Genomic DNA, 15,384 nt, shown 5'->3' with positions numbered 1-15,384 from the left:
AAAAAGAAGTAATGGGAAATTATATCAAGAGTGAGCTTTGAGTAATGAAAAACTCTAAAGATTTGACAAAGCTATATCTAAAATATCTCCAAGAAACAATCTGACACAGATAGAGACATGTGCATGCATGAGTTTTTGTATTTTTACATGCTTCAGGATTCATTATTTATTTAAAAACTAAGTGAAAATGAGCATGTATATGGTTGCAGGAGTGCAAAGTTAAAAAATAAAGTCAAAGAATTCTTTCCTAGAATTGTTCAGATGTCAACATTGCCATGTTTGCCTTTATGGACAGAATTAATTCTTTATTTTTCCAGTTGTTTCCTAGAAAGTTTTTGAAATTAAAGTTTTGTTTCTTTTGTGAAGAAGTGAGGAAGGATCAGACTTCAGAAAAGCAGGAACCAACCCCAAAGGGTTAATGAGGATGGAAGAGATGGAAGGGAGACAGGGCTAGGTGACTGGTACAGCTGGGGATTGTTAATAGTAATCAAGGGCCACTATAAACAAATCAGCAGGAAATAGAGAGGCTCTACGTTTTCCTGGCCTAGTAGCAGGAACCATCTGGACAGAGAGAATTTGGCTTAAAATTCTCATAAGGGAACTTGGGTGTTTTTTTTTTTAACCACTCCAGCATAGTAGGTCACTGAAGTAAACAAGTTGAACCTGCTTGTGCTATAACAGATTAAATTACTATCACAAAATATAAAATCCACAAAGGCTATGACTAACAACATAATAATATAGGAAAACTTTTACAGCTAGGGAAAAATGGGTATAGTTTTAAGAGTAGCCAGGGAAGCTTAAAAAAGGAGAGAAAAGAAGGAAAAAGTTATTGGTTTATAATATATATATCTTCTGTTTTCCAGAGTTTAAAAAAGAAATCATAGGTAATTTAATAGCATTTGAGTCAGCAGAACTGGTAAGCATGATCAAATCTGTTTGAAAACATCTCTTAGGCAGTCCTAGGTCAGGCAACTGCTAATGAGGATGGAAGTAAAGAAGAATCTGGAAAAACAGCCTGAAAGACTTTTCCTCCAAAAAAAGTAATGGCTAGTCATGATAGAAAGAATGACAACAGCTAAAGGATAGCTTTTCTTGACTTTTCCTTGTCTGTACATTTATAAATCTCCATCATCTCTGCCCCACTTTCAAATGTTTACTATATCCAGACCAGACTCCATATCTTTTTTTTTTTTAACTTAGCATTTGCTATACCGCTGAAGGAGAAGGCAATGGCACCCCACTCCAGTACTGTTGCCCGGAAAATCCCATGGACGGAGGAGCCTGGTAGGCTGCAGTCCACCGGGTCGCTAAGAGTCGGAAACGACTGAGCGACTTCACTTTCACTTTTCACTTTCATGCATTGGAGAAGGAAATGGCAACCCACTCCAGTGTTCTTGCCTGGAGAATCCCATGGATGGAGAAGCCTGGTAGGCTGCAGTCCATGGGGTTGCACAGAGTCGGACACGACTGAAGCGACTTAGTAGTAGTAGTAGTAGTATACTGCTGAAATGGCAACCCACTCCAGTGTTCTTGCCTGGAGAATCCCAGGGACAGGGGAGCTTGGTAGGCTGTAGTCTATGGGGTCGCACAGAGTCAGACAAGACTGAAGCGACTTAGCAGCAGCAGCATACTGCTTTATGTCTTCCTTTCTTTGTATCTGTAGGATGCAACACTTCACTGTCAAGGAGACAAACAGGCTTATCACCAGGGGGTAAGGGAATTCTCCATCTACGAATCAAAAAGGTTAATTAGCTCTCTCTCCTGGCTTCTTTCTTTTTCAGATGTCGACTCTGTAAGGCTGACTCTTTCAAATATTGAATCTAGTCAACTTTGACTTCAGAAGTTAAACAAAAGAACTGATACTAAAGTCAGTCTCTGTATTTAACTTGATTTTCATTTTTTATTTTTGAATAGCTAGGGAAAAATGGATGTTAAAAAGTTGCTATGAAATACATTCACTATTGCTATCAGTTGGTAATTTAATCCTATGGGATACCCTTTTAAGATGTCTGCCCCCTTAGAGTTGAACTTAAACAGCCAAAAATGGCTGTTAGGCTTGCATCCAAGTTGTGGTCTCCATGTTCAACACTATATTGTATAACTAAGAAGACCATACAACGCAGAATCTCTGTGTTACCGTTTAGCAGCTCTGTACAACTAGGCAAGCTGCACAACCTCTCTTCCATTTTCTCATCCACAAAGTGGAGAAAATAAATAGGACCCACTTATAATGTTGCTGGAGGACTTAGCATTTCAGTGTGAGCCAAGTCCTAAGCATTGTGCCAGGCACAAAGATCAGGCTCTTTTAAGACAAGTTAGCTCTTGTTTTTTTCTCCAGGAACTGCTTTTGAAGAATTGTATGACTTTCCTCCATTTTAGGCAGACTCATTTGATCTGTACTCAGTTGTGAAATTATAAATATTTAGCTGTTCAGTTCAGTTCAGTTGCTCCGTTGTGTCTGACTCTTTGTGACTCCATGGACTGCAACATGCCAGGGCTCCCTGTCATTTAGCTGTGAATAGTTCTAGTTCCCTTTTGTCATTAGTTCCCGTCAAATGCATTATGTGTACACTATTCCCAGCAAATAGAAGCAGAAACAATCTCTTGGTTTTTGCTTTTCTCTCCTGGGCAGCAATCATAATTTGCTTGAAACAAGTTTAAGTCATCAAATCTATTTCCCTATGGTGTCACTGTATACCACTTATCTAAATATTTTTTCTGCTGATTTATTTATTTGTTCTTTGAAATAAAAATAAAGACAGTCATATGACAAAAAATATAATTTACTTATCCAGCAGTCTTACAAAAGGTATGTACACTGACCCTTTATTTGCATTGATGATTTTAAATATCATAGCAGCTTTAAACTAACACTAATTCCACAGTCCTTAATTTGGATTTGGAGAGATTTATATTAAGCACAGATTACATCTGAAGAAGGAAAAATTTAGCCATATGACCAGACATCATAGTTATTCTTTCTTTCAATCATTAAATCAACAAATAGTTGGAATACTTAGAGGTGCCAAGCTCTGCTATGCACTGAGGATATGACAGTGAAAAAAATGTCTTGCCCTCATGGGGCTTAAATTGTGGAGTGGAAGACAGGAAATAAATAGTATATGTGATGTGCTAGATTGTAATCAGTGCTGAGGAGATAAAGTAGGAAGAGAAAAAATGAAATGTACAGATAGGAGTTTGAATTTTTAAACATTGACTTAAGTGGCTCACTGGAAGGTAAATTTTGACCAAAAAAACCTGAAAGCACAAAAGAGCTTAACTCTATCAAAATCTGAAGGAGCAGCATCTCAGGGAGATGGAGCAGGAAGCGTCAAGTCCTTGAATAAGGAGTATGCTTGACTGTTTGAGGAAGAACAAGGAGGAGGATGGGTGGGCATGGAGAGAATAAAGGGATGAGAAGCAGAAGAAAATGACGGAGAAGAAATGGTGGCTTAGGCAGAAAAGGCCTTTTGTCTATTCTTTGAGTCAGGTATAAAAATTGTTTAGGACATAGTTGGAAGTCGTGTCCGACTCTTTGCGACCTCATGGACTGTAGCCTACCAGGTTCCTCCATCCATGGGATTTTCCAGACAAGAATACTGAAGTGGATTGCCATTTCCTTCTCCAGGAGATATTCCTGACCCAGAGATTGAACCCTGGTTCTCCCACATTGTAGGCAGATGCTTTACCGTCTGAGACACCAGGGAAGAGTTGTATCTCAGATTAAGATATAGTAAATAGAACGTTTCAAAGAAGGAATTAGTTTTTTGGCTAGTCACACCAAAGATCTTTATTTGTACGCATATTATCTACAATGGGTCCTCTGTAGACATCATCCTTGATTTAATCTGAGGCTAAAAAATATATTGGAGAAAATATGACCATTGAATCTTTTTTTCTTACCTTCTATGCCAAATCCTGATAGCTCAGTTGGTAAAGAATCCACCTACAATGCGAGAGACCTGGGTTCGATCCCTGGGTTGGGAAGATCCCCTGGAGAAGGGAAAGGCTACCCACTTCAGTATTTTGGCCTGGAGAACTCCATGGACAGTCCATGGGGTTGCAAAGAGTTGGACACAACTGAGCAACTTTCACTTTCACGTGCTAAATCACAGGATTAATCATTTCATAATTTACCTTAAATTTAAAATATGTGAGAGGTCAATAAAATCCATAAAAAAATAAAGTATGGGCCATAAGGCAATGGGTAAGGAGCTCTCCTCAATAAAAAGACTAGGTTATACCCCATGCCTAAGGAATCTATAATGCTCAGTGAAGAAGATTCCTTCAGAAACTCCTTGAAGTCACTGTAAGGGAAAATCATTAACAGCAGAACATTGACAGGTCTATAAGATGATCTAATTGCCTTACAAATTTAAGACAAAAAACGCTCAAACTGAGGCATGAGAAGGTTTCATGAAGTAAAAGTTTTAGGGCTGAAACACTGTTACAGAGTGGGTCACTGTTAGATCAGATTCAACGGACATCAGTTAGGCAACGTGAAGAAGATGATGTTAGATCCTCAGAGAGGAAATGGCATTACAACTTAATGGGGAAGACAGATATCCCTTCAAAAGCCACATTGAAATTTCGAACCAAAAGGAAACCAAAGACTTTCAGGCTCATTTTTATAACTTCAAGTACAAATTTAATATATTTAACTAGACTATGTGAAACATATATAACTTCTTAATCTACTGTATTTATTCACCAGTAAAAAGAAAAATGTGTTTTTCCTTGATTTTGGGGGGGAATTGTTTAGCAATTTCTCTATTTTGTAGCCATTATGAAATTTGCTCTTCCCATTCCTGATTGTTTTGTATCTCAAAAAATTAATGTCTATCAGTAGAGATATAATAATTTTGATTTGTGAATAATAATGCTGACCTCTCAATATTTTTACACACACACACACACATACAGAAACCAGTATACACACACACACACACACACACACACATATAGATACCAGTTGGGAATTTTCTCTCCCCCTGCCTAGGAAGATAAAAATAGGATTAAAATAGGATGCAAATTGACTTCTATAAGTCTAACCCTTTCATTTCACATGGATAATAGAGTCATTCAATATGCAGAAGATACCTTAACACCATTACCTCAAATATAACATTTTTGTTCCAGATCAGCACTTATCAGGATTAATATTTACCTAAGCTATTCAACCAAAATAAGTTTAAGATTTACTGTGAGCCAAGCCTAATGAGAATTTATCAGTTCACTCAAACAAAATGGCAAACAAAATCTGGAGACCATCTATTCTGTTCATGTAGCTCCTGCCCTATGCTTGAAGGTAAGAACCCTACTGCTCCCCATCATCACACAGCAGGCTTCTCATCTATCTACCAGCACTACCAGCAATGCGCTACCAATGTTTCATCTGGATCTCAAGGTCCCAGAGCTTCTTCCTAGAGCTCAAAGATGGGAGAGAGGAAGATGAACAGGAGAATGAAATCCACAGTCCTAGGCAGAACTCCAACCTGGGATTTCTGATTGCTGCCAATCTTTTCTTCAAACCATCCCAATACCTTGAACAATAAGTTCAGTTCAGTTCAGTCACTCAGTCATGTCCAGCTCTTGGCAACCCCACGGACTGCAGCACACCAAGCTTCCCTGTCCATCACCAACTCCTGAGGCTTGCTCAAATTAATGTCCATAGAGCTGGTGATGCCATCCAAATATCTCATGGTCTGTCGTCCCCTTCTCCTCCTGCCTTCAATCTTTTCTAGCATCAGGGTTTTCTCCAATGAATCAGTTCTTTGCATCAGGGGGCCAAAATATTGAAGTTTCAGCTTCAGCATCAACCCTTCCAATGAATATTCAGGACTGATATCCTTTAGCATTGACTCACTTGATCTTCTTGCAGTTCAAGGGACTCTCAAGAGTCTTCTCCAACATGACAGTTCAAAAGCATCAATTATTCGGCACTCAGCTTTCTTTATAGTCCAACTCTCACATCCATACATGACCACTGGAAAAACCATAGCTTTTACTAGATGGACCTTTGTTGGCAAAGTAATGTCTCTGCTTTTTAATATGCTGTCTAGGTTGGTCATAGCTTTTCTTCCAAGGAGCAAGCATCTTTTCATGGCTGCAGTCACCATCTGCAGTGATTTTGGAGCCCAAAAAAGTAAAGTGTCTCATTGTTTCCATTATTTCCCCATCTCTTTGCCATGAAGGGATGGGATCAGATGCCATGATCTTAGTGTTTTGTTGTTGTTGCTCTTTTTATTTTTTTATTGAAGGATGATTGCTTTACAGAATTTTGTTGTTTACTGTTAAACCTCAACATGAATCAGCCATAGGTATACATATATCCCCTTTTGAACCTCCCTCCCATCTCCTGCTCCATCCTACCCCTCTAGATTGATACAGAGCCCCTGTTTGAGTTTCCTGAGCCCAACAGCAAATTCCTGTTGGTTATCTATTTTACATATGGTAATATGTTTCCATGTTACTCTTGGCATACATCTCACCCTGTCTTCCCCACACCCCTTGTCCATAAGTCTATTCTCTATGTCTATTTCTCCATTGCTGCCCTGTAAATAAATTCTTCAGTACCATTTTTCTAGATTCTGTATATATGTGTTAGAATATGATATTTATCTTTCTCTTTCTGATTCACTTCACTCTGTGTATAGGTTCTAGGTTCACCCACCTCTTTAGAACTGACTCAAATGCATTCCTTTTTATGGGTGACTAATATTCCATTGTGTATATGTATCACAACTTCTTTATCCATGCATCTGTCAGTGGACATCTAGGTTGCTTCCATGTTCTAGCTATTGTAAACAGTGTTGCATTTAACAGTGGGATACATGTGCCTTTTTCAATTTTGGTTTCCTCAGGTTATATATATATACCTTATATACCTAAGACTGGGATTGCTGGGTCATATGGTGATTTTATTCCTAGTTTGTAAGGGAATCTCCATACTGTTTTCCATAGTGGCTGTATCAATTTACATTCCCACCAACAGTGCAAGAGTGTTCCCTTTTCTCCACACCTTCTCCAGCATTTATTGTTTGTAGATTTTTTGATGATGGCCATTCTGACTGGTGTGAGGTGATATCTCATTATAGTTTTGATTTGCATTTCTCTAATAATGAGCTACGTTGAGCATCTTTTCATCTGTTGGTTAGCCATCTGTTGGTCTTCTTTGGAGAAATGTCTGTTTAGGTCTTTTCCCACTTTTTGATTGGATTGTTTGCTTTTCTGGCATTGAGTTGTATGAGCTGCTTATATATTTTGGAAATTAATCTTCTGTCAGTTGTTTTATTTGCTATCATTTTCTCCCATTCTGAGAGTTGTCTTTTCACCTTACTTATACTTTACTTTGCTGTGCAAAAGCTTGTAAATTCAATTAGGTCCCACTTATTTACTTTTGTTTTTATTTCTGTTACTCTAGGAGGTGGGCCATAGAGAATCTTGCTTTGATTTATGTCATCAAGTGTTCTGCCTATGTTTTCCTCTAAGAGTTTTGTAGTTTCTGGTCTTACATTTAGGTTTTTAATCCATTTTGAGTTTATCTTTGTGTATGATGTTAGGAAGTGTTCTAGTTTCATTCTTTTACATGTGGCTGTCCAGTTTTCCCAGCACCATTTATTGAAGAGGCTGTCTTTGCCCCATTGTATATTCTTGCCTCTGTTGTCAAAAATAAGGTACCCAGAGGTGCATGGGTTTATTTCTGGACTTTATATCTTGTTCCATTGTTCTATATTTCTGTTTTTGTGCCAGTACCATACTGTCTTGATGACTGTAGTTTTGTAGTGTAATCTGAAGTCAAGAAGGTTGATTCCTCTAGCTCCATCCTTCTTTCTCAAGGCTGCTTTGGCTATTCGGGGTCTTTTGTGTTTCCATATGAATTGTGAAATTTTTTGGTCTAGTTCTGTGAAAAATGCCATTGGTAATTTGATAGGGATCACATTGTATCTGTAGATTGCATTTGGTAGTATAGTCATTTTCACACTATTGATTCTTCCTGCCCAGGAACACAGCATATTTCTCCATCTGTTTATGTCATCTTTGATTTCTTTCATTAGTGTCATAATTTTCTGTGTACAGTTCTTTTGTCTCCTTAGGTAAGTTTATTCCTAAATATTTAATTCTTTTTGTTGCCATGGTGAATGGGATCAATTCCTTAATTTCTCTTTTTGATTTTTCATTGTTAGTATATAGAAATGCAAGTGATTTGGGGGGTACTGATTTTGTATCCTGCAACTTTGCTAAATTCACTGATTAGCTCTAGTAATTTTCTGATACTATCTTTAGGGTTTCTATGTATAGTATCATGTCATCTGCAAACAGTGAGAGCTTTACTTCTTTTCCAATCTGGATTCCTTTTATTTCTCTTTCTTCTCTGATTGCTGTAGCTAGGACTTCCAAAACTATGTTGAATAATAGTGGTGAAAGTGGACACCCGTGTCTTGTTCCTGATCTTAGGGGGAATGCTTTCAGTTTTTCACCATTTAGAATAATGTTTGCTGTAGGCTTATCATATATGCCCTTTACCATGTTGAGGTAGGTTCCTTCTATGCCCATTTTTTGAAGTCTTAATCATAAATGGGTGCTGAATTTTGTCAAAGGCTTTTTCTGGACCTATTGAGATGATCATATGGGTTTTATCTTTCAGTTTGTTAATGTGATGTATCACATTGATTGATTTGCATGTATTGAGGAATCCTTGAATTCCTGGGATAACCCAACTTGATCATGGTGTATGAGCTTTTTGATGTGTTGCTGAATTCTGTTTGCTAAAATTTCGTTGAGGATTTTTGCATCTGTGTTCAACAGTGATATTGGCCTGTAGTTTTCTTTTTTTGTGTTGTCTTTGTCTGGTTTTGGTATCAGAGTAATGGTGGCCTTGTAGAATGAGTTTGGACATGTTCTTTCCTCTGCACTTTTTTGAAAGTGTTTTAGAAGGATAGGCATTAGCTCTTCTCTAAATGTTTGATAGAATTCTCCTATGAAGCCATCTGGTCCTGGGCTTTTGTTTTGTGGGAAATTTTTGATCACAACTTCAATTTCAGTGCTTGTAATTGGGTTGTTCATAATTTCTATTTCTTCCTGGTTCAGTTTGGAAGATTGAACTCCTCTAAGAATCTGTCCATTTCTTCCAGGTTATCCATTTTATTCCCATATAGTTGTTCATAATAGTCTCTTATAATCCTTTGTATTTCTGCACTGTATCATCTTAGTTTTCTGAAAGTTGAGTTTTAAGCCAGTTTTATCACTCTCCTCATTCACTTTCATCAACAGGCTCTTTAGTTCTTCTTCCCTTTCTGCCAGAAGGGTAGTGTCATCTGCATATCTGAGGTTATTGATATTTCTCCCAGCAGTCTTGATTCCAGCTTGTGCTTCCTCCAGCCCAGCGTTTCATATGATGTACTCTGCATATAAATTAAATAAGCAGGGTGACAATATACAACCTTGACGTACACCTTTCCCGATTTGGAACCAGTCTGTTGTTCCATGTCCGGTTCTAACTGTTGCTTCTTGACCTGAATACAGACTTCTCAGCAGGCAGGTAAGGTGGTCTGGTATTCCCATCTCTTTCAGAATTTTCCACAGATGTTGTGATACACGCAGTCAAAAGCTTTGGCATAGTCAATAAAGCAGAAGGAGATATTTTTCTGGAACTGTCTTGGTTTTTCGATGATCCAGCAGATGTTGGCAATTTGATCTCTGGTCCCTCTGCCTTTTCTAAATCCAGCTTGAACATCTGGAAGTTCATGGTTCATGTACCATAAGTTATAGTTTACTTACACTAGCCTCCACACTTCTGAAACTACTATAAAATATCAATAAGATGGAAAATCCAGGAATACAGTTGGATCTGTTGATCAGCCTTTAAAAATAGTCTCACAATTATGACTATTAAATATCCAAAGGTATATGGTCTTGCCATGCTAATATCAACTGACATTTGATACAAAGTGAGTTATGATTCCCTGGTGGCTCTGACAGTAAAGAATCTGTCTCCAATGCAGGAGACCCAGGTTCAATCCCTCAGCCAGAAAGATCCCCTGGAGTAAATAAATGGCTACCTCACTCCACTATTCTTGCCTGGGGAATTCCATGGACAGAGGAGCCTGGTGGGTTACAGTCCATGGGGTCACAAAGAGTCAGACACAACTGAGCGACTAACACTTTCACTTCAAGTTATGATTCAATTAGTACATGTTATCCCAGGAAAACTAGGCAGGATTTTTTTATGACTTAAAAATTATACCACACTTACTAGGTATTTTAACTTGTTTTCAGGTAACTGCACTCACCACCATCAATAACAAAAATATGGAAAATGAAAGTCGCTCAGTCGTGTCTGACTCTTTGTGACCCCACGGACTATACAGTCCATGGAATTCTCTAGGCCAGAATACTGAAGTGGGTAGTCTTTCCCTCCTCCAGGGGATCTTGCCAAGAGGCCATGAAAACTTCTGTCTAGGCTAATCTGCACTAGATTAGGAGTTTCCCTGTAGTCACCTCCTGCCCAAACTTAATCCATTTGGGCCTTCTCATTATGAAATGTAAGAAAGGAGAGTTATTAAGTCACTTTCAAGTAGAGTAACCATTTTCTAAATTTTTTTAAAGAATTTTATGGTTGCACTGGATCTTCATTGCTCTACACAGGCTTTCTCTAGTTGCGCCAAGCAGGGGCTACTCTTTGTTGCAGTGCATGGGCTTCTCGTTTATTGTGGTGGCTTCTCTTGTTAAGGAGGATGGGCTCTAGGGCGGGGCAAGCTTCAGTAGTCATGGCACATGGGCCTAGTTGTTCCGTCATATGTGGAATCTTCCTGGACCAGGGATTAAATCCATGTCCCCTGCATTTGTAGGCAGATTCCCATTCGTTGTACCACCAAGGAAGTTCATAAATTAACCTTAAAATCAGATCAATAGTTGTCTTATTTATCTATCTACCTATCTATCTATTTTTAGAGATACAATAGTCTTAAATCAAGATCTTATTTCCCTGTCCAGGGATTGAACAGTCCACCAGAGGCTACAGGTTAGAGGCTAGAAGAAAATTTACCTGATTCTTACCCCATCTGAAACCAAGTATGTTGCAAGGAGGCAAAAACTCCAAAACAAGATACAAAATTTATTATCAGAGACACAGTACAACATACGGAAGAGCACACAGAGAAACAGTTTATTAATTTATGTCACAGGTAAGGCAGAGATACAGACCTAGGGAGGAGTGCAGGTGTCCTGAGTAAGGAGTGCAATATAGAGATGGCTTACATCACTTTTTTTAGCATAGTCCTTCTTGGTCTTTGTCTACATGTGACCAATTAACTTGTTTTTTTCTTCACACTTGACTGGTCCTAGGACCCTTCACAAGGTGAGTGAGCAATTTTTTTCTAAGATGATCCCACCATAGGTGAGTGCATGGGTGCATGTCCAGACTTTATGGGATGGTGTCCCCCTCCCTTTTTGACCCCCCAGGAAGCTTTGCTGCATATATGCATACAGGGAAGTCTTCCTGGACCTCAGGAGGGAGTGCTTTATGTCTGTACTTTTGCAGAGCTCAGATTTTGCCTCTAGCTTTGTCCTTGGAGTATCTGGGTGAGAACAAAGCTTGAATTTTATTCTACTTGATGAACACCAGGTGTCCAGCCCAGGGGCCCATCTACCTTCTACGTCATATCCATCTATCTATATCTGTATATACACATACATGTATGTATATGATGAATTCTATTTCTATTATTCTAAGATTGTACTATAATCTAAATGTTTTATTTCTACACACACTACCGCTGTAACTTCTATGTACAAAACTTCATCTCACTACCAAAGCCACAATTAATCATCTGTTTTTTGTAGCGTAACTCATTCCATTCCATGCTCTTAAAATGATCTCTCATAACATTTCTGATTAAATCTAACTTTTTTTTTTTTTTACCATTTGAGTTCATATTGACCTATCTCCAGCTTTCAAAGCCAAACTCTTTTTTTCCACTCTTTTCCCCATAAGTTCTTCCCAGAAGCCCACTATATCAGCCTGTGCAGTATTCCTCCTTCCTTCCTGAACCTTTCCATAGTTAACAGAAATAAGCTGACACCTCCTTCTCCTCAACTACAACATAAAATCCACATGATTTCCCTTCTACCTTCCCCTCAGATTTATACACATCAATTTAAAGTGCTTTTCTAATTAATTTTGTTTTAAAAAGAGCTAAGGATTGCACATCTTGCATATGTCAACTTATTTAATCTTCAGTCCCATTTTACAAGGAAAGAAACTGAGGTGCATAGAAGACTGAGTTATCAAATGTCACATGCTAGTGAGTTGAAGAGCCGGGATTTAAACAGAAGTATTATGACTCTTAACCATGACACTAATCTGCTCCTTTGTGTACAGTATTTATCCTTTATTCATATTTTTTAAGCTTATACATCTCTGGTGTCTGTCCTATTATACTAAAAACTCTATTGTTACAAGAACAATGTCATTTAATTCAAACTATATTTGAATTTTTTTAACTTTCATTAATCTTTAGGAGTCAGTACATTCAGGACAGGGCTGTAAAAAAAATGCTAATACATGAGGGAAAAAAGACAAGGAAGAGATGAGAGAAATATGATGAAGCTGTATAAATAATATATTTGCTGAGATTTTCTTTAGGAAATCCATCATCTCCTTTCAAAGTTGTCTACTGCCTCAAACCATTGCTGAAAGATCACATTAATATTCTAGTCCTTTCAGACGGATTACTTGCTTTGTCAGAGGTATCTGTTGGGGGGTTGTGGGTTGGACTAAAATATACCTCAAATGTTAAAATCATATTGCTGTTTACAGTATACTCTTTATATATACCTTAAATAAATTATTTTACTTAATTATTATCTCCCATGACCTCTTCCTTTTTCCTGGCTTGGAGTAAGTAAAATGACAAAATGGGAGAATGAATTTCTTAGGAAAACATTAATTTTTAGAAACTTAAAACAGTTTCTCATGATATACACCCATCTTCCCGTTCCTAAGAACTAAATTACTCTCTTAATCAATGAGAAGGTTTAAGCTACCATTGCAGCAACATCATTTTGTGTGTCAGTTTCTACTAAATAGTAATCAAGATAAAGAAATTAAAAAGGTTTGAGGGCCAGTGTCCATTCCCACAAGTGGGAAGCAATGTACACTTCTATCTTTACCATACCCTACTTTCTATGGAAAGATATGCATGGGTAAATAACCACAAATTAAAAACTAAAACTCTCTCTGTCACACACACACACACAATAATAAATATAAAATAATCATTTTATTAATGGATTAATGTATAAAGTCCTTTTCTTTTATAAATTTTAAATTAAGTAACTAATAGTAAATAAGCAAGTTGTCTCTTATCTGGTATTAATCATTCATATTTCAGAGAAAATGTGTTAGGTTTAACAAAATAATTGCAGCTAAATTAATTGTGAAAGTGAATTTACTTTATATATGTTGTACCCCCTTGCTGCTGCTGCTGCTAAGTCGCTTCAGTCGTGTCCAACTCTGTGCGACCCCATAGAGGGCAGCCCACTAGGCTCCTCTGTCCCTGGGATTCTCCAGGCAAGAATACTGAACTGGGTTGCCATTTCTTTCTCCAATGCATGAAAGTGAAAAGTGAAAGGGAAGTTGCTCAGTCGTGCCCGACTCTTAGCGACCCCCATGGACTGCCGCCTACCAGGCTCCTCCATCCATGGGATTTTTTAGATTCCTATTATTTGGGGTGAAATTTTATACTTCTTATGTTGTTTTTCTATTTTGTACTCTCCACTAAGTGTACAATAAAAACAATAACTTAAAAGACTTTTACTGGTCAGCAAATAGCAGCAGATGAAGTTAAGAGTTTTATTAAGGAAAAGATGTTATTGATGCTATTCTTTATTCTGTAACCAATAATTTTACAATTAACAGGAAATAAGCCAGTTGTTTCTCTGGTATAGACTTTTTCATAGGGATTCTTGTGATGTGATTGCCAAGAATAGATTTTTACATCTGCTTAATGGTCACTGAAGGAATGATACATTTTCAAAGTAAACCAATCAATTACTTTCAATTTCAGAAGCTCTCTAATATAGTAAAAACAGAACGAAGTAAAAGGAAGTCTTCTAAACGGCCTAAAGAATATTGCAAAATGTAAGTTTTATACCAGTAACATTAATAAGAACAAAATATATCTCTAAACTGAGAAAAATAGTCATTACTCTCTCTGAGCTTGTGACCAAATCACTAGATATGATATATACAAGCTTTCTGTCTGTGAGATTTCCTTTTACAAAAAGGGAATTACCCAGCACATTTTTACCACCCAGCAACACAGATAGCCTGCAGTTATATTTAAGACAAATCCATATTGTGAAATCAAACAATCACTGCTGTATTAAAAGACTCAAGTAACACAAAGATCATGTTAACTCACAAAATCAATCAGATTGATGTTTGAAGTCCACAAAGAAGTCACTGTAGCTGTTCTTCAAGCTATTCCTTTGATGGTTTTTTTTTTTTTTTTTTTTTTGCTTCCTTCCCAAAAATCAGGTCCTGATACTGGAAAGTTGAATTACAAACCTGTAGGTAGAGACATCTGTAAATGATACTGTAACCAATGGTCATGGCTGGATCCCAAATTTAACTAGGTACAAAAAGATAAAAAGCAAGAGAGTTCCAGAAAAACATCTATTTCTGCTTTATTGACTATGCCAAAGCCTTTGACTGTGTGGATCACAATAAACTGTGGAAAATTCTGAAAGAGATGGGAATACCAGACCACCTGACCTGCCTCTTAAGAAACCTATATGCATGTCAGGAAGCAACCGTTAGAACTGGACATGAAACAACAGACTGGTTCCAAATAGGAAAAGGAGTACCTCAAGGCTGTATATTGTCACCCTGCTTATTTAACTTATAAGCAGAGTACATCATAAGAAACGCTGAGCTGGAGGAAGCACAAGCTGGAATCAAGATTGCCGGGAGAAATATCAATAACCTCAGATGTGCAGATGACACCACCCTTATGGCAGAAAGGGAAGAAGAACTAAAGAGTCTCTTGATGAAGGTGAAAGAGGAGAGTGAAAAAGTTGGCTTAACGCTCAACATTCAGAATACTAAGATCATGGCCTCCAGTCTCATCACTTCATGGGAAATAGATAGGGAAACAGTGGAAACAGTGTCAGATTTTATTTTTCTGGGCTCCAAAATCACTGCAGATGATGACTGCAGCCATGAAATTAAAAGGTGCTTACTCCTTGAAAGGAAAGTTATGACCAACCTAGACAGCATATTAAAAAGCAGACATCACTTTGTCAACAAAGGTCTGTCTAGTCAAGGCTATGGCTTTTCCAGTGGTCATATATGGATATGAAAGTTGGACTATAACG

General features: G+C 37.7%; 1 long non-coding RNA gene across 1 annotated transcript in view; it reads right to left on the bottom strand.

The window, feature by feature from the left end:
- The window catches only part of LOC147380168 (uncharacterized), a 40,497-nt gene extending 25,456 nt beyond the window's left edge, over nt 1-15,041 (bottom strand). Inside the window, exon 1 of the long non-coding RNA XR_015134743.1 lies at nt 14,430-15,041. This is a non-coding gene — a long non-coding RNA (uncharacterized LOC147380168). The remainder of the gene's footprint in view (nt 1-14,429) is intronic.
- Nucleotides 15,042-15,384: the final 343 nt, after the last annotated feature.

Source organism: Bos grunniens, chromosome 1 (assembly GCF_055505025.1).
Source record: "Bos grunniens cultivar Pamir isolate PY7600 chromosome 1, Bosgru_T2T1.0, whole genome shotgun sequence".
NCBI lineage: Eukaryota > Metazoa > Chordata > Mammalia > Artiodactyla > Bovidae > Bos > Bos grunniens.
Note: the sequence above shows the minus strand (reverse complement) of the source record. Positions and strands in the feature narration are given on the sequence as shown.